The sequence below is a fragment of the Myxocyprinus asiaticus genome, chromosome 24 (genome assembly GCF_019703515.2).
Source record: "Myxocyprinus asiaticus isolate MX2 ecotype Aquarium Trade chromosome 24, UBuf_Myxa_2, whole genome shotgun sequence".
NCBI lineage: Eukaryota > Metazoa > Chordata > Actinopteri > Cypriniformes > Catostomidae > Myxocyprinus > Myxocyprinus asiaticus.
In genome coordinates this window covers 1,560,200-1,583,808 of record NC_059367.1, presented here as the reverse complement: position 1 = coordinate 1,583,808, position 23,609 = coordinate 1,560,200, and the positions used below count along the sequence as shown (strand labels likewise).

Below are 23,609 nucleotides of genomic sequence, written 5' to 3'. Positions count from 1 at the left end.
TATGATTAATGGAAGTGCAAAAAAGAAAAAGATAGAAAGCGACACTATTACATATCTAGGGTTTTTAATGACCCTATATGTATATTTTTAGCAATATTGAATTTTTTTAATATGTATATATTGAGAAAAGAAATGTTGATGAATACTTCAGAGGTGTGGGCATAACTCCAAAAAATGGATGAGCTCCCGGGTCACTAAAGACCTGATGTGTGCATTAAAGAGTTCAAATGAAATGTCTTTTGATAAAATACAAAAGTTCATCTATTAGTTGTGTATTTGTGCATCTGGGCAGCTATTTTAAAAAGCAAACACTCAAATTATGGTGTCAAAGAACTACACATGACTGAATATAGTGCTTCCATATGAACATTTTAGTTCTGTGTAGACATGTAAGAGATGCTAGTACAGTGGCAAATCATATCTATTCTTATAATGTGCATGAACACCTGGGTTCAAATCCCAATGTGACCTATATCTATATAATGAACCAATTAAAATTGCAAACACACTTACCAGTCATTGAGTCCATTTACATGCACACCAGTACACTGATTACTCTCTAAAATCAGCTTATTTAAAAAAATCTGACAAGGTAAGAAATCTGCATATATATTACATTTGAAATAATCGCATTATTCTCGGCTTATAGTCGGCTTATTAAGCATAATCAGTGTAAGAACATGCATGTAAACATGCTCATTGATCAACATGCATTTTTGTTGTATGAACAAGAGAAAGGGGCGACTCAAATGGACAGAACAAATCGAAGCAAGTTACTGATTTCGGTCAGAGCACTTAAGACACTTTATTTCAACTACAATATGCCTGCAACGTAATTATTGAATATGCAAATAATTTTTGGAAGCATTTAAAATCCACTTGGCTCAAAGATCTGACTGGAACATCTGCGCAAACTCATCCACGAGATCTGTATGTAATTAAGCTTGTAAGTATTCACTACATTTAATGGCTGTCTAGAGCCAGTGACGTCATTTATAATTAGTTTGATGAGGTGGTGCAGCTCTCAGTTGGACCAAACACCTGCGATTCATGGCCAACTCAATGGTGTTTCCGCCAAAAATTCTTCATTATCATCATCTCACTGCTGTTATCATCCAGAGGTTCAACATAAGCCTTGAACAGACCCATTCTGCTGATGTAGTACAGGGTTAACGTCCACTCAAACCTCGTTCTTCTGTCTGAGATGAACACAAAAGCGGGTAATGAAGAGATGTTCTCTAATAACAGTATGAAGACCTGTTGATTAACAAAGTCATTCCTCAACCATTCGTTAGCATCTCTTGGATCTGTGCTAAAGTACTGTTGACAACATTTTACATTTTAAAGAAAAGAAGGAACGAGTCAAATTTAGTTTTTGTGGTGATCAATATTATGCCACAAATGCTGTCAATTGAGCTTAGCTTGTATTGAATCGGGAATATTTATTTAACTGTCATTAAAATAATGTCAAAATGTGACAAATAAATAGATCAATAAATAAATACATAATAAATAAATAAAAATAAATATATTATGTCCCAGAAAGGCTTCATTTCTTTCAAGTAATATCATTTAATAAATTATACAAATATATATATATGACATAAATGTAATTATGTTAAATAAAAGATAATTAAATACATTATAAAATATAACCTGGACATTTCTTTTTGAGTCACCCAAATAACATAATACAAACTGATAATTATAAATAGTGCACTTCAAAATAAAACCCGACTTTAACTATAAAATGTGTGACTACGTTTTAAAATAATGTTAGCAATTAAAGATGAGAAAATATTTTAAACTCTGTCCATTCGCAGATAAATAATAAAAAGATATATAATCGCTCATTCTAAACTTCAGTCCTTTTCTCACCCATGACTATTTCAAAGAGACTCTACAGGAAACTCAGGGTGTGTCTCATCTTGCTCCCTACGTCGCGAATCAGTATATCGTGAACACGAATTTGGACATTGGCAAGGGTATTCGTCCACTGAGCATTGGGACACTTCAATTACCTGCAACATCATGACAAGGTCGCACTTTTAAACGCAGCTGGAATTACTGTTTAGGAAAACTATTTGTTTTAGAAACAAAAGTGCTTGTTTATTAGGTGCTGATATTTACAAATCAAAAAGTAAAATGGAAAATACATACAACAGTCACGCTCGGGTCTCAAGAGGTTAAAGAGAAAATAAGGTTTGATGTCATAGTTTTACACCTGTTCTCGTCCTATAACGACATGAGAGACTTCAGAAGGCATAACAACATTTCCAGTAAGGGAACTTAGTGAATAACGATGCATGCTGGGAGTTTGTAGGGAGTGAACGTGTTAGTGTACTGGGACGATTTCGCGATTCAGACAGCCCTAGAAATGACCGACTCCCTTACCAGTGCCTTGACTACTGAACTAGAGAGTTGATTGCACTCTCTTTCTCTGTCACTCCAAAAGTGTCTTGCTGTATCCAGGGGTGTAAAAAGTACTCAGAAATGATACTTTAAGTGAATGTACGGCTACTGAGTGAATTTTTATTCAATGAAAAGTCCAAGTATCTTGCCAAAAACATACTTGTAAAATTATTCACCATCAATTATACTTAAGTTTTAAAAAAGTAAAGAGTAACTTGTTTCCTTGCTAGAATGAATTAAATTCGATTGCTTTGTTAAGTCGCCTTTTTACTATCTCTGATGACTGTCATATTTTCCCCCAGTGGCATTCACAGCCTGGTCATAGAATCATGTTACAATAACTACATTTTTGCTAAATGATTTTTATATGTCCTGTTGTACGTAACACATCAATTTCCTGATGGAATGAACACTAGAGGCGCTACAACAACAATGACTTTTATCACGAGTAAAACAGCAGATTATCAGTTCATAAACACTTAATTTTCACTCTGTTCCTCACACAGTTCTATCTTATGACATCTAAACACTGTTACTATAGCGCATGACTCATTTTAACATTCGCATTACATAATCAGCTACATTTACAAGCTTGTTTAAATGTGATTTAATTGCGCGGTGGCTCGACTGATAGAGCGTTGCATATGCGATACAACAGACCGGGGTACGAGTCCTGAAGAGCACGCGAGTCCACACGTGAGTCAAAAGTGTCATAGAAGCACCCCATAATAACGTGTTTGCTTCAGAAATTGTGTTTTTCATCTCACGTTTGCTTTTTCTGACACTATCGGTTAGGTTTAGATTTAAGGTTTGGGGTAGGGCGATCGGTTTTGTTGATTTAAATCTCAAAAGAACATTAACCTTGTGGGGGCCTGGGTAGCTCCGTGGTAAAATACGCTGACTACCACCCCTGGAATTCGCTAGTTCACTAGTTCGAATCCCAGGGTGTGCTGAGTGACTCCAGCCAGGTCTCCTAAGCAACCAAATTGGCCCGGTTGCTAGGGAGGGTAGAGTCACATGGGGTAACCTCCTCATGGTCGCTATAATGTTTGTTCTCGGTGGAGCGCATGGTGAATTGAGCGTGGTTGCTGCGGTGGATGGCGTGAAGCCTCCACACGCGCTATGTCTCCGTGGCAACGCACTCAACAAGCCATGTGATAAGATGCGCGGGTTGACTGTCTCAGACGCGGAGGCAACTGGGATTCGTTCTCCGCCACCCAGACTGAGGCGAATCACTATGTGACCACAAGGACTTAGAGCGCATTGGGAATTGGGCATAATAAAAAAAAAAAAAGAACATTAACCTTAAAAACCTCATCTGTTCAGGACAACATTTCACTCGCTTTTAGCGCCACACAGTGGACATTTCACCTCAGAACTGCCCTGAGACGTGTAATGAACCACTTCCTTTTATTTGACGAAAAACATTCCCAAAGTCACGCAATGTTCGTTGCATGAGAGAAGGCACTCATGAATTGTGATGTCAGAGCACCCAGCCCCTTGAGACACAGAGAAAGATTAAAAATAAAAAATAAAAAGAAGCTTTGAAGAAAGTTCGTAATGTTGTTGGTTTTGTGAATTGTTTTCTGAGGTTTGCTACCAAACCTTGCTGTTGAGCAGATGGATGAATTCAATAGAATTCATAATTAATATTTACTCAGATTACATTATTTTTATTATCATTATTATTATCATTATAACTTCTGGTTTATAGTTATTATTATAATTAATAGTTGCCAAAAACAACAATAACAATAATAATTCAGCAAATAGGGAGTACAAATTCAAATATGATTTAAATATGAAGGCAAGTGCAGAAATTAATGACGTTTACACATTTAATTACAAAAGCCTTTTGTTTTTAAATATAGTGTATATATCTGCAACATGAATGATAATTTTTGACTTCATACCTGTCCAATCTGTAGAAGTAGCAGGCGTTTAGAATAAAGTTTAGTCAGTGTTTCTCACTTCGTGCTCATAGTTTTGAGTGAATAAATCACATTCAGTCGGGCGATCACATACGGTCTAGTCACACAAATATTTCAACATATCTGAAGCTCAAATCTGATCTGAAATGCCACACAGCCGATGTGCGACACTCTGCCGTTTGTCAATCTGTCATTTGTCGGATTCAGTGAAAAGGCGGCTTCAGTCCAGTAAGACGAAATAAAAAGATCTGCAAAAATGTAACGAGTACTTTTCAAGTTTAAATAAGATTGTAAGGAGTAAAAAGCACTATTTTTTCTTTGGAAATGTAATTAAGTAAATGTACAAGTATTCAGTTTAAATTGCACTCGAGTAAAGTACAAATAATACAAATAATACTTAAGTACATTTACAAAAAGTATTTTTTACTCAATTACTTTACACCCCTGGCTGTATCACCTTTCAGACATTTAAACATCCAGTTGAGTCCTGTCCCGTGACATGCCCATTTCTCCAATACTGAACCCCAGGCCTTTGCCAAATAACCAGCACTACACACATTTAAAGCATCATATTTCTCTCTGTGGTTGGTGTGGTTAGGGAGGTGGTCAATTATCTCAAATGAATAACACGTTTAAACAATTAGACTCATGTGCCGAGAAACATAACATGGGTGAGTCTTAAACTTAAAGCTATCAATCTCAAACAAAATACCACTGTGGGAACTTTTCTACATTTTGACATGAGAGCTGATTTGCCAACATGAAACATAACTTTATATCAATAGAAAAAAATCTAATATAATAATCCCAACATAACTGACTGTATTAGTTTCTCAATGGTCAGACCAGGTAAAAATAGCTCTTTAACTGCACATTTTCTCTTGTTACTTTTTAGTGTTTTTACTGTTTCACAAGCCATTTGTGTCCAGGAATAAAAACTTATATATATTTTTTTATATATATATATTTTAAGTATTGTATTATATGACAACACTATCCATTTTCAATAAAGCCATAACCATCAACCGGTGAGGAAATAGAAAAATTGCATTTCACAGTTTCAGTTCCATTCTGAAAGGGAGAAAGAGAGAAGAGAGCAGAAAGAGAGAGACGCCAAACGCTGGACTTCCTCTGTCAGCGACCCTGGGCGATGGAACTGGACCCACTCAGCCGTCCCTTTCGGTTGCCAGCTGACAAACTCTCGATCAGTTAGGCGCGGCTCACTTTTATTCGACACTGGATTTAACAAAGGGATATTGGAGATCCCCTTAACTCCCATGTCCCGTGAAAAGATGACATTTTCCACACCGTTCTGATTACATCAATTCGTGACACTTCCGTTTGGTTTGTTCGGGGCCCCAGCTACGTTTCAGCGGCTCATGGACCGAATCTTCAGACCACACGCTGCTTTATTTTATTTACACTAATGATTGGCAGCGTCTGAGGGCTGTCCTGAGGTCGTTGAGACGAGCGAGACTCACGGCAAACCCAAAGAAGTGTGTAATTGAGCGAGTGGAAGTACGGTATCTGGGCTTCCACTTTGGTCATGGGCAGGTGTGGCCCCAAGTTGATAAAACCGCAGCAATTGCAGCCTGCCTGAGACCTTAGACCAAAAAGGAGGTAAGACAGTTCCTGGGGCTGGCTGGCTATTATTGTAGGTTTGTACCTAATTATTTGACTGTCACCAGCCTGCTGACTGATCTCACTAAAAAGGGGGCACCAGATCCGGTCCAATGGAAGGAGCCGTGTCAGCAGGCGTTCACATGGGTGAAAGCTGCACTTTGCGGTGGGCCGTTATTGCACTCTTCTGACTTCACTCTTCCTTTTATCTTGCAGACGGACATGTCGGACAGGGGGTTGGGAGCGGTACTGTCCCAGATGGTAGAGGGGGAGGAGCGCCCCATGACGCAAACTCTCTCTGAGGGAGACTGGGTACAGCACGATAGAGAAGGAGTGTTTGGCCATCAAGTGGGCAGTCCTCACCCTCCGGTACTATCTGTTGGGGCGTGCTTTCACCCTCTGTTCGGACCACGCACCGCTACAGTAGCTCCATCGTATGAATGATGCCAATGCACAGATCACCCGCGGTATCTGGCTCTCCAGCCTTTTAAGATTGAGGTGGTCCACAGGCTGGGGGTGCAGATGGGGGCTGGATGGCTCCCCGCCCTGATTTGGGCGATGGGGGTATGTGGTGATGTGGGCATGGCCAAGCGACGTCTGTGGAGAGCGAGGCAAGGAGAGGAACAACGGTAAGGATTGACACCTATGGGAAATTATCTCTAACAGCTGTTCTGTGCTACAGTGAGTGCTGGTGAGGGATAAAAAGGGTGTCCAGACCGCTGGAGGAGAGAGAGAGACACATGCAGCAGAGTGTTCTGTGTATTCATTCATGTTGTGCTGAAAAGCAAATTGTTGTGTGACACTGGAAAGTGTAAAAATAAAGACTCAAGTGGATTGTTCACCCAGCTCCCACTTGCTCCTTCAGAGAGAACTAAAGATCTGTCACACAAACATTTCCTAAATTCATCAAAACAAAATCTTCAAATATATGTTAAAGGATTAGTTCGCCCAAAAATTAAAATTCAATCACTGTTTACTCACCCCTGTGTTGTTATAACTCTATATGACTTTCTTTTTCTGAACACAAAGGAAGAAATTGTGAATAACTTTTGTGCTCAGTGATGTCATACAATGGCAGTATATGGTGACCACCTCTTCAAGCTTCAAAAGAACACAAAAGTATAATTCAGAAGTCTAATAAATTATTCCATGAGACTCATGATTGTTATGAAAGTATACGATAAGATTTGATGAGAAACAAACTGAATTCTAATGTATTATTTAGTGAAAATGTTCACCGTTGACCTCCTGTGTGTGTTCATGATAAGACACGAGAGCAACAGTTCACGCAGCCCCCTCGCGACATTGGGGCGTTCAAGTGAAAACTCGTTTTGTTTATCTAAAAACAGTGATAGTGACAACAGAACACAACACAGCTGCACACAAAACAGAGAACAGAACTTACTAAACATGTCTGAAGAGTTTGTAGTCAAAGAATTGATGTATTTCTATGCCCAGCCTTATTTTTTTGAAAGTTTTTGGACCGGTGCCAGTTCACAGTGGACGGATTTACCTGTGCAATTCCGCAAATAGAAAACAAGCGATCGATTTGCCATTAAAACTTTTAATGTGTCCTTCAAATCATTGTGTTGTGTTGAGCTTGCATCTTAAAAAGGATTCAGTGTTACAATAAAAAAACAACTAGTAAAAAAATGACCCATTTGTCCAAATTTCCACAATCAAGCATCTCTTGTTGAAACAAGATTGTTTATCTTGATGATCATGTCACCGCATTTAAATTTTTTATTATTATTATTATTATTATTATTATTATTATTATTATTATTATTTGCGCTGGTGAATGTTTGTGAGCTGACAGCAAAACAGGAAATGACATCATGGAAAATGGACAGCGAATAAAGGAGGTGTATAATCCTTGGACATTACTGAAGGTTTCTGGATGAACATTTTCTACCTCAGCGTTTCTCTTTCCCAGAATACGTCAGTCGTCATTAACAGCAGATGAAAGATTGAAACCTTCACTGCGTTCAGTCTCGGGTGAGAAAGCAGAACTTCAAAACTGTTGTTGAGATCCACTGAGTGATTTCTATCATCAAGAGCAGAAGAGAACCCTTCAGAAATACTGACGATGAAGCTGAGCTTCAAACTGACTATGAAGATGCATCCAAAGATCTCTTCGATTGATCATGATTTATCATGTGTATACAGTGTGTAGCCACTGTTGTGTTTGTTAGTTCTCTTACTCTTACTCTGTTGTTGGAGTCTGTCAGCCACATGCAACATTTGGAAGAAAGTTGTGAAATTTGGCACAATGGTTGGGCTAGGCCTCAAACGTCCTCTGACCAATTTTGGGGTCTCTCCGTCAAACCCTCTAGTGCCACCATCAGCTCAAAGTTTGAGTATAACTTTTGAACCCTTTGACCTAGAAGCATAATTCTTTATTTTTTTGCTTTCTTGCTTCATCCTGAGTTGCTTGAACACAGTGTTGTCAGTTTCTGCTGTCTCCATTATGGCCATATCGTGTGTGTGTGTGTATGTATATATATATATATATATATATATATATATATATATATATATATATATATATATATATATATATCAATGGTTCTCCTCCTAAAATGTATCTACAATCTTCACCAAAATTGGCCTAAAATCTACTCCTATAAATTAGAATATAAAATGTTTATTCTATAATTTATTCACCCTAATGCCACTCCAAAACTTTTACTTCTGTGAAAAACTGAGGGAAAAAAATAAAATATTTTTCCTTTGTATTATTGTTGTAGACTTAAAATAATAATAATCTGGTTCCACTTTGTGCTTAAGCATTTGATACCATGTACTTATTATGTACATACTTGTTATTGCATTGTACTTACATTTACAGTACCTGCATTTAATTACATTTTTAGTTACACTGTTAACCTTACCTCCAACCCTAACCCAACCCTTACCCTAAAACCTAACTCTAACCTTTAACCTCAACACTAACACTAACCCTACTCCTAAACCTACCCATGCCTCAACCTCAGTAGAAGCAAATGTGAATATTGTGAGAATTTTCCAGAGCAACATGTCGTTACAAAGTAATTACATTATATTGTATATATTTTAATGTTAGTGCATAGTAGTTAAAGACACCTAATGTGAAGTGGGACCAAAATTTTAACAAAATATATGTATATTTGATTTCGATCAGATTTGATGGCAAGACAATTGAAAAGACTTCAATAAAAATGTCATTTATTAATATATATATATATATATATATATATATATATATATATATATATATATATATATATATATATGACTTTCATTCAAAACAATGTGTTTTTTATTTGCACTTTCTCTAAGATAATTAGTATGTTACCTTGAGAAAGAAAAAAAATATTAATTAGTCTCAGTAATATAATAACTTTTAAACTTTAGGATATAGAAGCAAAATTCTTTATTCTTCTACTTGATACTTATTTTATTTATTTATTTATTGCTTCTCTAAAGTTTTGTTATATATAAGTTTCCATTTGTTAACATTAGTTAACATTAAATAACAATTAACAATAGTTTTAAAGTATTTATTAATCTTGGTTAATGTTAATGTCAGCATCTATTAATGCATTTTTAAAATCAAAAGTTGTATTAGTTAACATTAGTTAATGTACTATGAACTAACATGAACTAACAATGAACAATTTTTTTATTAACTAACATTAACAAAGATTAATATTAAATTCTGTAAAAAAATAAAAATAAAAAATAAAATAAAAAATAAATAATAATTCTTAGTTACCTAATGCATTAACTAATGCTAATGAATATGACATTATTGTAAAATTTTACCACTTTTTAAAAATGTTTATCATAAAAGAGATAGTTCTCCCAATCATTAAAAGTCTGTCATCATTTATTCTCCCCAATATCACTCCATTTGAAATATTTTCTCTTTTTTTATTATTGCATCGTTACTGTATATTTAAACAACATTAACAAAAGGCACATTTATTTAGCTCTGATGTGGACCACAAGATAACCACGATGACCTCATTTAAAACATCTCATTTATTAAAAGAAATCTAAAATAAAACAGCAAAGACTTGCAAGAGTGTGCAAGAATGACACTTTTTGTGTTTCTCATTTGCACGATCTAAAGATAATGAGGACGTTACCTTGAGAAAATGAATTATTTCCTCTCGGGAATCCAGACTTAAATAAATCAAGCTACAGATTTTATGGTATTCACGAAAGACCCCGGCGAAACGTTTTATCTGAGTATGTGGTTGTTTCCCCCTTAATAATTCTTTCGCCCAAAGCAAAAAATGTTCCTCGGCTCCACTGAGTCATCAAATAACAGCCATCTGTACGAAAAACTCCAGATTCCTGAAGCCAACGTTTACTGACGACAGATTCAGTGTTCTGTGTTCGACTGCATTCGTTCCCCTCATCAATCGCGTGATTTATAACACTGAAAGGTTAGATTGTGTCTTTCCACATTTTTAAATGAATGCCGCACTCCGCCTTGAAACCTTTTTCTCTTTCTTTTCCTGTGCACTTTTCCAAATCAAGAGGGCGGTCCGGAACGTTCCAAGTGTTGAAGGCAAAGAGAGCGAATTTATTTTCACTGGCACAGAAGCTGTCCAGCTGAAATTAGCCGTGAATAAAATGTGCTGAATATTATGGATGGCGCTCGGGCCAAGACAGAGAGTTGGTCTCAAACCTCAGACCAGTCTTACTTTTCTATCTTACAAAACTGGTCTAACTTTGGGCCGCCGGTCTGTGCCAGAACCTCCAGCTCGCCGAATCCTAGTTATAATGAAATGAGACATGAGATTCAGGGGTGAAACTGTGATCTCACAGCCAGACAAAAGCTCAGAGACACTGAAGGTTTGGCTATAGTGCTAATTAAGGTGTGTAGTGTTGTACCAGACCCTGAGACGGCTGTTTCTTACATTTTCACCTTATTCTGTAAGATTTGGCGACCAATGGGTCCTCTGGTCTGTGGGAAAATGAACAGAAAGGCCACCTTTAAATCATTTGTTAACGAGAGTATGAGGATGAATCTCTCGGAAACATGTCCAGTTCACATTTCACCCCTCATGTATGTATATATATATATATATATATATATTAAAGGGTTGATTTGTATTAAATCTTATTGTTATATGAACTTCACATTCAGACTGACTAACTTTTAACCCTTACTTTTAACCCGGCATCCATCATTTATTTTTTAGCACTTTTCAAATGCCTTTTATATACAGATTTGGCTGTTTTTAGTCTTGTCCTAGACCCAAACTTTCAATTATAATCTATGAAAATCCATTTGAACCTTGTGCGACACCCTGTCCACATGCGTGGACGTTGTATTTTGGCTTCGCTATGCACAACACATAATTTAAATGAATAAAAACCGACTGAATACTGTTCACAAGACTCTAGACTGTCATTTAAGGGTTAAACTTCTGCCGCACTGAGTCATGTGACACAAAAGCATGCTGTCGATTTCCGTGAAACGCTTCTACAGATGCAGCGCCAACAAAAGTGCCTCTGGTAATAAATCTCTTTAAGTTTTTTGTTGAAACCTGTTTGGTTGTAAAGAGTAGAGTCTCTAGTTTCATTTGATATGCCGCTTTAAAAAATCTGTTCATTTTTGGCACGTCAGCGCGCTGATAAACATGATGTCCACATACGTGTACACTGGCACTGCATTTCCTCAAAAGTAGAAAAAACATGTTTGTTATTTTGAATAACTTTCAACATTAGCACATCTGTGGGTCATTTCACTTCATTTAATATACATTTTAGATTTAATTTGTTATCACTGTGCAATATGATTCTATTCATTAACATTAATAAATACATTCATATATTTACTGTGTATTATCACATTGAGAATAAATGAGTTCATCAAAAACTGGAAAATGTGTCTTTCAGAGGCTTTATATGGAGTTAGGATGAAAATAAGGTGCATTTCAAACTGTTCTGAGACCAGTGCAGACAGACAGCACACTGGAGGTTAAGTCGTTCACTAAATAGGGAGCAAGGGAGCATCCTATAGCTCTCTATGCAGTTAAGTGCATTCACTCCTAAAATCTGATCAAAAGTTCAGTTTCAGGCTGCAGATGATGTTTGGATCACTCAACATGTTTGACAGACATGTGACAATGATAATCAGTACATAGATTCAGAATTTATAATGTATCATTTTATTTTAACATGGTTGACAGTGATTGGATGATGCTGGACATTACTTTGAATCAGAATTAATTATGCTAATTTCTGATGTAATGTCTGTAACGTCTCATAAAACATGAATAATCAACACTCCTGGACACATGATAAACTATTTGCTAAAGCTTGGTATTATTTAAAATTTCACAACTTAGTCCCGCTGTCCACATATGAGGACATACATTTTTAGGAAAACTATTTGCTCTCAAATTTTATTTAATTTATTTTGCATGTTTATTAGGTGCTGCTAGTTACAAATCAAAAAGGGAAATGGAAAATGCACACATCAGTCACACGGGGGTCTCAGGAGGTAAAAAATACACATTTTTACATGTTTAAAACTATGATCATCTAAACAAAGAGTGAAATAAATATAAACCATTTCAACATTAATTGTCTGAAAATTATTTCTATCAAATAATAATTAAAATAAATTATGACTGTCCCACAGCTGTGACATCATTTCCATCACACCAAACAATTTGGCCACTTTTTTTATTTTTATTTTTTTAAGTTAGTGTACTTGTTAACCAAATGGATAAAAGTGTCAGTAAAGAGCATGCTTGAGATGAAATATGAGACTAAACAAAAAAAAAATCAAAAATAAAAAATCAAGGGAAATATCACTTTTTAATGGGCATCATTTCCAATCAAGCTGTAATTTTCAAATAAGTGAAAATATTATTTAACTGTGTGTATTTATGATACATAAAATGTCAGCTATTAAATTAGCCTTAGCAAGACAAACGAGTCTGTCATTTTATTTGGAAAATGTTAAAAATGTCATTTCCATCAGCGTCATTTCCAGCACAGAATTCTTTCAAACACGTATAGAATTTGAGATGTGCTGAAAATGATACTCTGGTGATAATTTTTATGACAAAAATGACATAAATCTCTTGTGATGCATGTACATACACTGTTGGACATTGTTAGAAGACAAATGAAATAAGCTAGTGAGATAAAAATTGAAGGAACACCCATATATTACATATTTTAGCCTATTTTAGGACCATTAAGCCTTTTTGCATTGTGACATTATTATATAATGATTATTAAGCACATTTCCCCCCAAATCCTAATTACTGTAATGCTTTCAGATGCTTAATTCCAAATATTCCTAATAGTTATCCTCATTAATGAAACAGACATTTTTTTTATGTATTACAGGAGGAATATAAATAAATAAACAACCCGTTAGGATTAAGTGCTTAATTGTTATGAAAATGGCAATGCAAAAAATCTTAATAGGCTTCATTATCTTAAAGGGACAGTTCACACAAAAATGAAAATTCTCTCATCATTTACTCACCCTCATGCTGTCCCAGATGTGTATGACTTTCTTTCTTCTGCTGAACACAAATGAAGATTTCTAGAAGAATATTTGAGCTCTGAAGGTCCTTACAATGCAAGTGAATGGTGACCAGAACTCTGAAGCTCAAAAAGCACATAAAGGCAGCATAAAAGTATTCCAGATGACTCCAGTGGTTTAATCCATGTCTTCAGAAGTGATATGATAGGTGTGGGTGAGAAACAGATCAATATTTATGTCCTTTATACTATAAATTCTCCTCTGCCCAATAGGTGGTGATATGCACGAAGAAAGTGAATCGCTAAAAACTAAAGAAGAAATTAAGTGAAAGAACACGTGCCCTGCGTCCCAATCCGGACCCTATCCACCCTAAACAGTACTCGAGATTAGAATTAGGGTGGCCCAAATCATAGTATGTGGAAATGAGTGTCCCAAAGTTTCCCGGATGGTCTACTATATCCGGTAAATTTCCGAAGTGTGGAACCATGAACACTCTTTCCGCTAATATTGCCCACAATGCTCGATGGAAGAGGATTTTGACCGTTCGCATTAGAACTACAGTTGTCATTCTTGAAAAACTACAAACATGGCGGTGAGACCGATGGCGCATCATCTCTTCATCATGTTTTTACAATATAAAACAACATTAAACATTACGTAAGTTTGGTTGAACGCTGTAAAGAGAAACTACTTTGTTCTCACTGTTGGATGAAGGCACTGTCATTAAATCATTAAATTGCGAATGACCAAGCGGCGCCATTTACATTGACCAGAAAAGGGTTTGAATGATTAATAATCATCATTTTGTCATCATGCATTCTTTTATGTCCATCAAATGTATTTGTACTGCTTATTTTGGATGCTCTTGTGTATTCTTCAGAGCTTCTTTCTCAAAAATAATCTTTAAGGAAAAGTGTCAGCACACCGTATCGCAGCAGTTTGTAACACTGCCAAAGGCAATAAATAAACAATAACAATAAATAAAGTGATCCAGCACAATGTCATTCAAGTGTTCTGTCTCTTTGACTTCATATAACATTCAAGTTATGATCCAAGGTTTTTACTATAGTTGATGACGACTCATAAGATCACATCTTTAACATTAAATATAACTGTTATCAGTGTTATGTATCGTCTGAAACCCTTTGTAAACATCACACATTGAAAAGAGATAATAAAAGGAAAGGATATAATATCGAAATTATATCGAAACATCAGCGGTTCTCAACACGAAAGATCTTCAATGACATGCTGCTTCTTCTCCAATAAGGTAGGAAGCATTGTAGGGTATCATAAATTAAATGCAATAAAGAATAATACATAAATGATAATAAAAATGAAATGAGGAACGTGCAGGTCATGATAACTGTAACAGGATGATTGACAGGTAGGTGTACAGTGACAGAAGGGCCTTTTGTTTCAAGGCACAAACATGTCCCAATACTTGCACACTTTTTGGAAACTTTTCCATCACAAAAAAAGTGCACACTTTAAGGGCATAGTATAAGTAGGTGAATTGGGATGCAGTCATGGATTCACTGGAGTCATATGGATTACTTTTATGCTGCATTTATGTGCTTTTGGAGCTCATATAGGCAACATAAAGAGATCTCAGGAGATCTACGATCAAGAATTGTTGCTTTGCATAAAGCTGGAAAAGGTTACAGTGTTGTCTGGAAGCGCTTGGATATTCATCTGTCCACAGTTAGACAAATTGTCTATAAATGGAGATGATTTAGTACTATAGGTACTCTCACTAGAAGTGGCCGTCCAGTCAAGATGACTGAAAGGCAACACCGCAGAATGCTCAGTGAGGTAAAAAAGAGCCCTAGAGTGACAGATAAAGACTTGAAGGAATCATTGGAACTGGGAACTGGTTAACATCTCTCTAATATACAGAAAATATTCGATTTTATTAGATATACTGTATATTAGATATAGGATTTCTTTCTTTTGATTTTGGAGTTAAATATGGACCTGGACATGTTCTTGGCAGGTTTCATGAGCTTCACACATGAAATGGAAGGTAAGCATCAGGGGTCATTGATTGGAAGCAGCGCTGTTAACTGTATTTGTCATCAAGATGGTTTTGTTTAAGTAATTTGTCACAATAAAGAACTAAAAGTACCTTTAGATGACATTTACACATGAATACAGCGACTTTAAGAGTGAAATTATTTTATGTGCATGAATAATGACCCAGAAAACAGGTACATTCCCTCTCTAGTGCGAGTTATGAGAGTTTTCATTAAAAACACGTTTTTGACATGTACCCTTCAGCTCACCGCACATCTGTCCTTCACTGCGACTCACAGAACAGCCTTAATTGATGTTTTGACCTTGAAGTCACATTAATATCACGTCCTTTGATGCCGTGACTTTTAGCCGTGCTGTAATGACATGACGAGAGGATTAGGAGCGTTTGGAAAATCGTAATTCTTTTCGTAATTATCTTTTGGCCCGAAACTGTCGACAATATGGTTTCCTTTCAGGCTCATTATTTCCACCGCAGCTGAAGTGATGTACGAGTTTGATGGTAACAGTGATGGAGGTAAGCCAAAACCTCAGGGGCAAATAATGGGAGACTGGAAGGTGCAGCTCTTAGGAAAATCAAAATCTGCTGAATTCCAGACTGTTATGAGGTGATGAGAAACAGTGCTCATGTGGGACGGATGTGCTCCACATTGTTCTTTCTCTTTTTTTTTTTTTTCAGATTTGGACTAGAAATACTTCCTGCAAGGCAGAACATTAGCCTCAATCACCATTCACTCTTATGGAAAAAAATGCAATGAAAGTGAATGGTGACTGAGACTAACATGCTACCTAACATGTCTTATTGTGTTCCACAAAAAAGAAAGTTACACTGAGTAACATGACGGAGAATAAATGATGACAGAATTTTCATTTTTGCATGATCTATTCTTCTTAGTACTTTTTCAAAAGAGTAGCTTGACCGTAGTTAAACTTATTTAAATTATGTGTAACTTGCAGTTTGGTAAACTAATCTTAAAGTAGCTTTAACAACAATGATTACAAAATAATAACCTGTAAAACAGATTCAAATGCAAAACCTCTGGCTTAGTTAGTAATGAATCAGTAAAACAAATGAGTTTCAGGTTGGTATGCTGGCGATTATGAAAACTGGCAGCGCGTGGCACACTGTGACAGTGCCCACCAATGCCCGTTCTGTTCACCTGGCGTTACAGACAGTCTTTGTTTTATGACAGTCAGCCTCTGTTGGAAAAATGCCAAAAGAGGATTAGTTTGTTTCCGAAACCTAATGGTTTGAAATATGCCCTGTAGAAAAATTCTGCAGCGGAAAAGCTGTTAATAATGACTCGCTTGACCAACCCAAAACGGGTGTCATTTTAAAGCTTAAGCTGGACTTTACAATGCATACAGTCTACATAACAAACTCTTAACCAACCAAAACAAATGCTATTTAATTTTCTGACAAATTAGAAGTGTTCCATTTTCATAACTTAAGAAATATGATTATTTACTGTACACAATACTGTCAAATAGAGTATATGGCCAAAACATCACACAGATCGGAAGGGTTTCGAGTATAATATGACAAGCACATTTTTCACTTACAGACCAAATATACAGTGGCAAGAAAAAGTATGTGAACCCTTTGGTATTAGCTGGTTTTCTGCATGAATTGGTCATAAAATGTGATCTCATCTTCATTGAAGTCACAAGTATAGACAAACACAATGTGCTTAAGCTAACAACACACAAACAATTATAATCTTTCATGTCTTTATTGAACACATCCCATTAAACATTCACAGTGCTGTGGAGAAAGTAAGTGAACCCCTAGGCTAATGACGACAACAAAAGCTAATTAGAGTCAGGAGTTGGCAAACCTGGCATCCAATTAATGAAACAAGATTAGAGGTGTGGGTTAGAGCTACTCTGACTTCTAAAAAGCACTCAAATATTTTTTTTGATTTTTCCCCTTTTTCTCCCAATTTGGAATGCCCAATTCCCAATGTGCTTTTAAGTCCTCATGGTGGCGTAGTGACTCGCCTCAGTCTGGGTAGCGGAGGACGAATCCCAGTTGCCTCCGCGTCTGAGACCATCAACCCACGCATTTTATCACGTGGCTTGTTGAGCGCGTTGCCACGGAGACATGGCGCGTGTGGAGGCTTCACGCCATCCACCATGCTCAACTCACCACGTGCCCCACCAAGAACGAACCACATTATAGCGATCATGAGGAGGTTACCCCATGTGACTCTACCCTCGCTAGCAACCGGGCCAATTTGGTTGCTTAGGAGACCTGGCTGGAGTCACTCAGCACACCCTAGGATTCGAACTAGCGAACTCCAGGGGTGATAGCCAGTGTCTTTACCACTGAGAACCCTAGAGTGACAGATAAAGACATGAAGGAATCATTGGAACTTGTTAACATCTCTGTTCATGAGACTACTATACGGAAAACTAACAGCAACAGTGCGTGTCTCGGTCAGAACCTCTGGTGCTCGTCCCCTAATAATTCTGTTCCATGTAAAGTGTGACCTCTCAGAATCACACTGGCTCTTACAGCTGTAATCATTCTGAAGTGATTCAAAGATCCAAAGCTGAACTTCTCTGCTCGTTTTTTCTCACTGAATTTAAACAGTACATGAGATAAATATATTCATCTGCAGAGGCCAAACATCTGGATTTCCTCTTCTGGCTGAATTAGACCCTCTCCTCCTGTATCATTGCAACCTCCTGTTGAATGATATGAGGTAGGAACATGTTATCATCTCATTGAATTAATATGAAGCAACAGATGTTCAACAGAACTTCACCTTCAATAGTGTGTGTGTGTGTGTGTGTGTGTGTGTGTGTGTGTGTGTTATTAGTGTGTGAGTGTGTGTGAGTGTGTGAGTGTGTGTGAGAGTGTTTGTTTTTTGTGTCATTTGTTTTTAATTCCTCTCATCTTCATGAGGTGCTTCATGCTGAGATGCTTTTAAAACAGTACTGACTGAGTTCACATGTATGCTGGACACTTGAGCACTTCCTGCAACAACTAATTTAATTTAGTTGTTTAGTAGATGCTTTTATCCAAGCAACTTACAAATGAGCAACATAAGAAGCAATTTGTCATACAATGGTCAAGTATCATGCTACAACGTTTCGATGGTAGCCTGAGTAGTATAGAAGCTAGAGCAGAAGAAAGAGACAGAAAGTCAAAGAAGGGAGAGTTTTTATATTGTTATTGAATAGTGAGTGAAAATTATATATATATATATATATTAGTTTCCTAAAAAAAAAAATAATAAAAAAAATCATTCTGTACATGGAACAGTTTATGTTGTTTACAAAACTTATAATTAATCATGAGCATTTTGATCGAAAGGATTTCATCGTCATGAGATGCATACATTGTCAATTTTGTTAAATGGTAACACATTTTTCCTGCATTGAAGCTGGTCAAAAAGGCATATACATTTAAATCAAAATAAATTAATTCAAAATAAGATTCAATTTCACTGTAACTGACTGTGTGTTGTGACATAAACCCCCCCCCCCAAAAAATACTGACACTATAAACAGATTGTAATTAAATAAAGTGTTCAGTCCACTGTAATCTGTGGTTATCCTGATGAGGGGAGCAAAATTATTTCCAAGATAGTAATAGTGGTTATTTGTTGCTATGTTACTTCGCTCTGTGGTCACACTGTGTGCAAAATCCCCTCTTTTTTATTTTTTATTTTTATTATTATTTTTTTATCCCCTTTTTTCCCAATTTGGAATGCTCAATTCCCACTACTTAGTAGGTCCTCGTGGTGGCGCGGTTACTCACCTCAATCCGGGTGGTGGAGGACAAGTCTCAGTTGCCTCCGCTTCTGACCGTCAATCCGTGCATCTTATCACGTGACTCGTTGTGCATGACACCGCGGAGACTCACAGCATGTGGAGGCTCATGCTACTCTCCACGATCCACGCACAACTTACCACACGCCCCATTGAGAGCGAGAACCACTAATCATGACCACGAGGAGGTTACCCCATGTGACTCTACCCTCCCTAGCAACCAGGCCAATTTGTTTGCTTAGGAGACCTGGCTGGAGTCATTCAGCACGCCCTGGATTCGAACTCGCAACTCCAGGGGTGGTAGTCAGCGTCAATACTCGCTGAGCTACCCAGACCCCCGCAAAAGCCCCTCTTGAGTCTAATCAGTATCAGCGCTCTGATTGGCTGATTTTGGAGACGAAAATGACATGAAAATAGGTCAAGATGTTACTTTGTTAGATGGTCTTTATAACATAATTTGTAACAAAAATGGAAGTCCAAGTATCAATGGATTATTTATTATTGACTCTGCATTTTAAACTAGGATACAAGAAAGAATTTTATCACAGAAATAAATGACAGTACACACTTCAGCTTTAAATGAAATTACTATTTCTGCTAGTGCTCAGTGTTTTTGCATTTAAAGACAAGTGAACAGTAGTATGCAGTATGCAGCACATGGAGTAAATCAGCAGAAACTGAGATCGTCTGTACTGTACTGTGATTTACTCTATTCTTACAATGCATTAGCACGGTAACAACACCAGTGTAAATCTCTGTCTCGTACTGAGAATGTGAGAATGCATTTGTGTGATTCATGGATGGCATTTCCTAACTGCAAATCTCTGCAAGTCATTAGTGCACAGGCATCACATTTCTGCGGTTGAAATGACAGTTCTAATGCATCCGTGGGACGAGCTCGCAGCCGCATGCAGTTCTGATGGAGAACAAACGGATGAACATTATTACTGCTGTAAGTGGCCACAGACTGCCATGTGAAGCTTAACCTTTGAGCTACTGGACTCAATAATCCTGTAAACTTACACAGATGTAAATGTTGCTCTTTTATACAAATCATATTTATGGTTTTGTAGAGTTGTGTTTGTTGCCATTAGGGAAAACTGGGTAAATCTCTTGAGGAATTACAGATTAATTTGCACATTATTGGACTCCTCCTTTACATCTAGTTCATATGTTCAGCTGTTCTCACAATGATTCTTTTGTTTCTTAAATGGCCCATGCAGTATTTAAACTACCAAGAGTTTCTAGAATCTCAGACTATTGTCCACAGATTTCTGTTTAATGAGAAGTAACTACTTAAATTTGATTCTGTTCATCACACAAAGCTATCGTATGGCTTCAGAAGATTTGGAATATAGATGAAATTATAGTGACATCACACTTCCGGGTAGTATTTGTCAAAAGTACCAGTACTTCGGTACAAAGTCGGTACTAAAATAAAACAGATGTATCGCTACCAGTGTTTCTGCAGTACTGGTAGATCCGAGCACCGACTTAATTCGGTCCAAGTATGCTGTCTGACTGACACACAACATTCATTTTCAAATCCTCACATTTGGCTTATTTGAGTGTGTGCTCTGTTACTCCTTTTACACTGAAATGCACAATCAATAAAATTAAAATCATGATAAGTCCAGGTGTGATTATTAAACCACAAAAGGCTGCAATCTTAGTCTGCATGAGCTGCATGCTTTAAATGAATGTGTGAAGCCGTCCGCTGAGACACTGGAAACTCCACAGACATTGAGAATCGTTTGCGTTGTATAAGATGAAAAAGCAGAGCACTAATCCACTTTGAAGCACGCAGCACATGCAGACAATATATTTATATAATTAAATCACGGCATTTGTGCTTTAACAAACACACTGGGCCATGTAGTGAAATGCTTATCCGTTATCCATCAGAAGAAGAAGTTAAGCTTCCGTCAAAACCACACGTCAAAATAAAAGCACGATTCAAAATAAAAGCTAGACGCCGGAAATTTAAGAAATTGAAACAGAAATATATTATGTAGTAATATTAATAATAATAGTAATGATTAATAAATAATAATAATAATAATAATAATAATAATAACAATAATAATAAAGCAAGAATGCTGTTGTACTGAAAAAAAAGTTTGTTAAAAATGCAATGGTATGTTGAAAAGTAATTGTTCTATTTTTTTTACTTGTTAAAAGTTTAGAAAATTTTAAGAATTTGATTAGACCCCATTTTGATGATGAAATTACATTTTAAGCTTGAATGGGCCCGGGAGAAAAAATAATCGTCAAAATATTAATAACTACAGTCTTGACCAAAACAAAATAGGTGTCGTTTGAAAGTTTAGAAGCTCTACTTTCTAATACATGTAGACATTATGACCAAAACTGAACAAGTGCTTTGAAATTTGCAGACAAATCAGAAGTGTTCCGTTTTGATCATTTATAATAAAAAAATTGCACTGTACATATTATTGCAATCAGTAAAAACATTAAACTCATCAAATAGCCATGTGTCATATGTTGTTGGAAAGCTCTCAAAGAGTAAAATACAACCAGCCTATTTGTATTTGTGTAAAAATATAGTGAGTAATAGCTAAGTATATGTCTTTGACAATTAGGTTGATGTTGCTTAAATGCCATGTTTTCACTTATAACTTCATGAACAATAAACAGAAAAAAGTAAATTTTTGGCTAAATTTTTTGTGTGATTTTTCAGCAGTTTCTTAGGCTGGGAGTCTCAGAATTTATCATAATCAATATCACTCAAAAATGTGAAAAGTTTTCTATAATGATGTCAAACACTTGACCTACCTTGTTTTTTTGTATGTTTTTTTTTTTTTTTTTTTTTTTTGAGTTGTAAGTCTGGGTATACCACTGAAACTGGAAATCTTTATTTAATTTAAGATTTTAAAGAGTTAAAACATGGAATTCTGGAAAAAATAAATAAAAAAGGAATAAAGGGTTTGGTAAAAAAAAAAAAAAAAAAAACAGATTTCAGTAGATCCCCACTTAAAAACACTTAAGCAATGCATACTTTATTGAGAAACATGAAGGAAACATGCATTTTTTTTATTTATTATTTACATTGAAACTTTATTTACATTTAATTTTAAATAGGCTAAAGGAGTGTATTCCATAGCACATAACCATATGTGCATATTTTTGCTGTGGTTTTGAATTTGGTATCAAGATCTGTGACATTTCACTGGTATCGGTACCAACTACTGAAATTTTGGTATCGTGACAACACTACTTCCGGGATTTTCAGACCAGCAGCTCTCAGTGCAATTCTCTGCAAATTTTATAAGCATTATATAATGAAATAATGTTTGTTAAGATTAACAAACATATTATAACTGATATCTATGTTTTATAGTGAAGAAATATACAGTATATGTTCTTTCTGAACTATCACTTAATCGTCTCGGCTACTGTCGTAACCTCCGTTCCCTGATGGAGGGAACGAGACATTGTGTCGATGTAGTAACACTAGGGGTCGCTCTTGAGAGCCCCGAACACCTCAGATCTTTGACAAAAGACCAATGAGAATTGACAAGTGGAATTTGAAGCCCACTCTCCCGGACATACGGGTATAAAAGGAGCTGGCTTGGAACCACTCATTCAGGTTTTGTGCTGAGGAGCCGAGACAGGGTCCCGGCCATTTCAGCGGGTAGTACAGCGTTGTGGCAGGGGGGACACAAAGTCTCGTTCCCTCCATCAGGGAACGGAGGTTACGACAGTAACCGAGACGTTCCCCTTCTGTCGCTCACTCATCGTTGTGTCGATGTAGTGACACTAGGGGTCCCTATACGAAACGCCACAACTAGCTGAACCGTGTTACATGGACTGCTGGTGCAGGTGCAACCAAGCTGCTGCATGCGTAGTAGCAGGTGCACCAGTCTGCACGTAGCCTCCCCCAACGCCCCAAAAAACTTCATATAGTTCCCCACATCCCGGGGGCGTGGGGGGGGGACGTATCTAGTATGGAAACATACTAAGTTTTCTCTCCACAGAGTATTCAGTTAATCGGCTGGGGCTCAATATATGCACTGGGGAAGGTGTTCTTTTCCTATCCTATTCTTTCAGGGGGAAAAGACCCCGCGGAGACCACATCCTGCCCAGAGGGGAGGTAACATGTGGGCAACACATCATGTGGGCTCAGAGCTGCACATGGCGGTGGTAGGTCCTGCCTGTTATTAATTTTTTTTGTTTAGCTTTTTTTTTCTACAAACATGGCGACTGGGACAGAGAAGGCTCTACAACCGTGATGGGTTAGAAAGCGCTAGCCACACATCCAAGCTTTAGGAGCTTTCCGGGTCCTCGTGCCGGCTCATGAGGCG

General features: G+C 36.9%; 1 protein-coding gene across 3 annotated transcripts in view; it reads right to left on the bottom strand.

The window, feature by feature from the left end:
- LOC127414591 (fatty acid binding protein 1-B.1-like) overlaps positions 1-23,609 on the bottom strand; it is a 932,240-nt gene that overhangs the window by 520,632 nt on the left and 387,999 nt on the right. The window contains exon 5 of one of the 3 annotated variants that reach the window (XM_051652727.1): positions 16,163-16,180. The exons of the other annotated variants lie outside the window; for them this stretch is intronic. The gene's annotated coding sequence lies outside the window, so the exon portion shown is untranslated. Of the gene's footprint in view, positions 1-16,162; positions 16,181-23,609 lie in introns of those variants that run through there. 3 annotated transcript variants of the gene reach the window in all.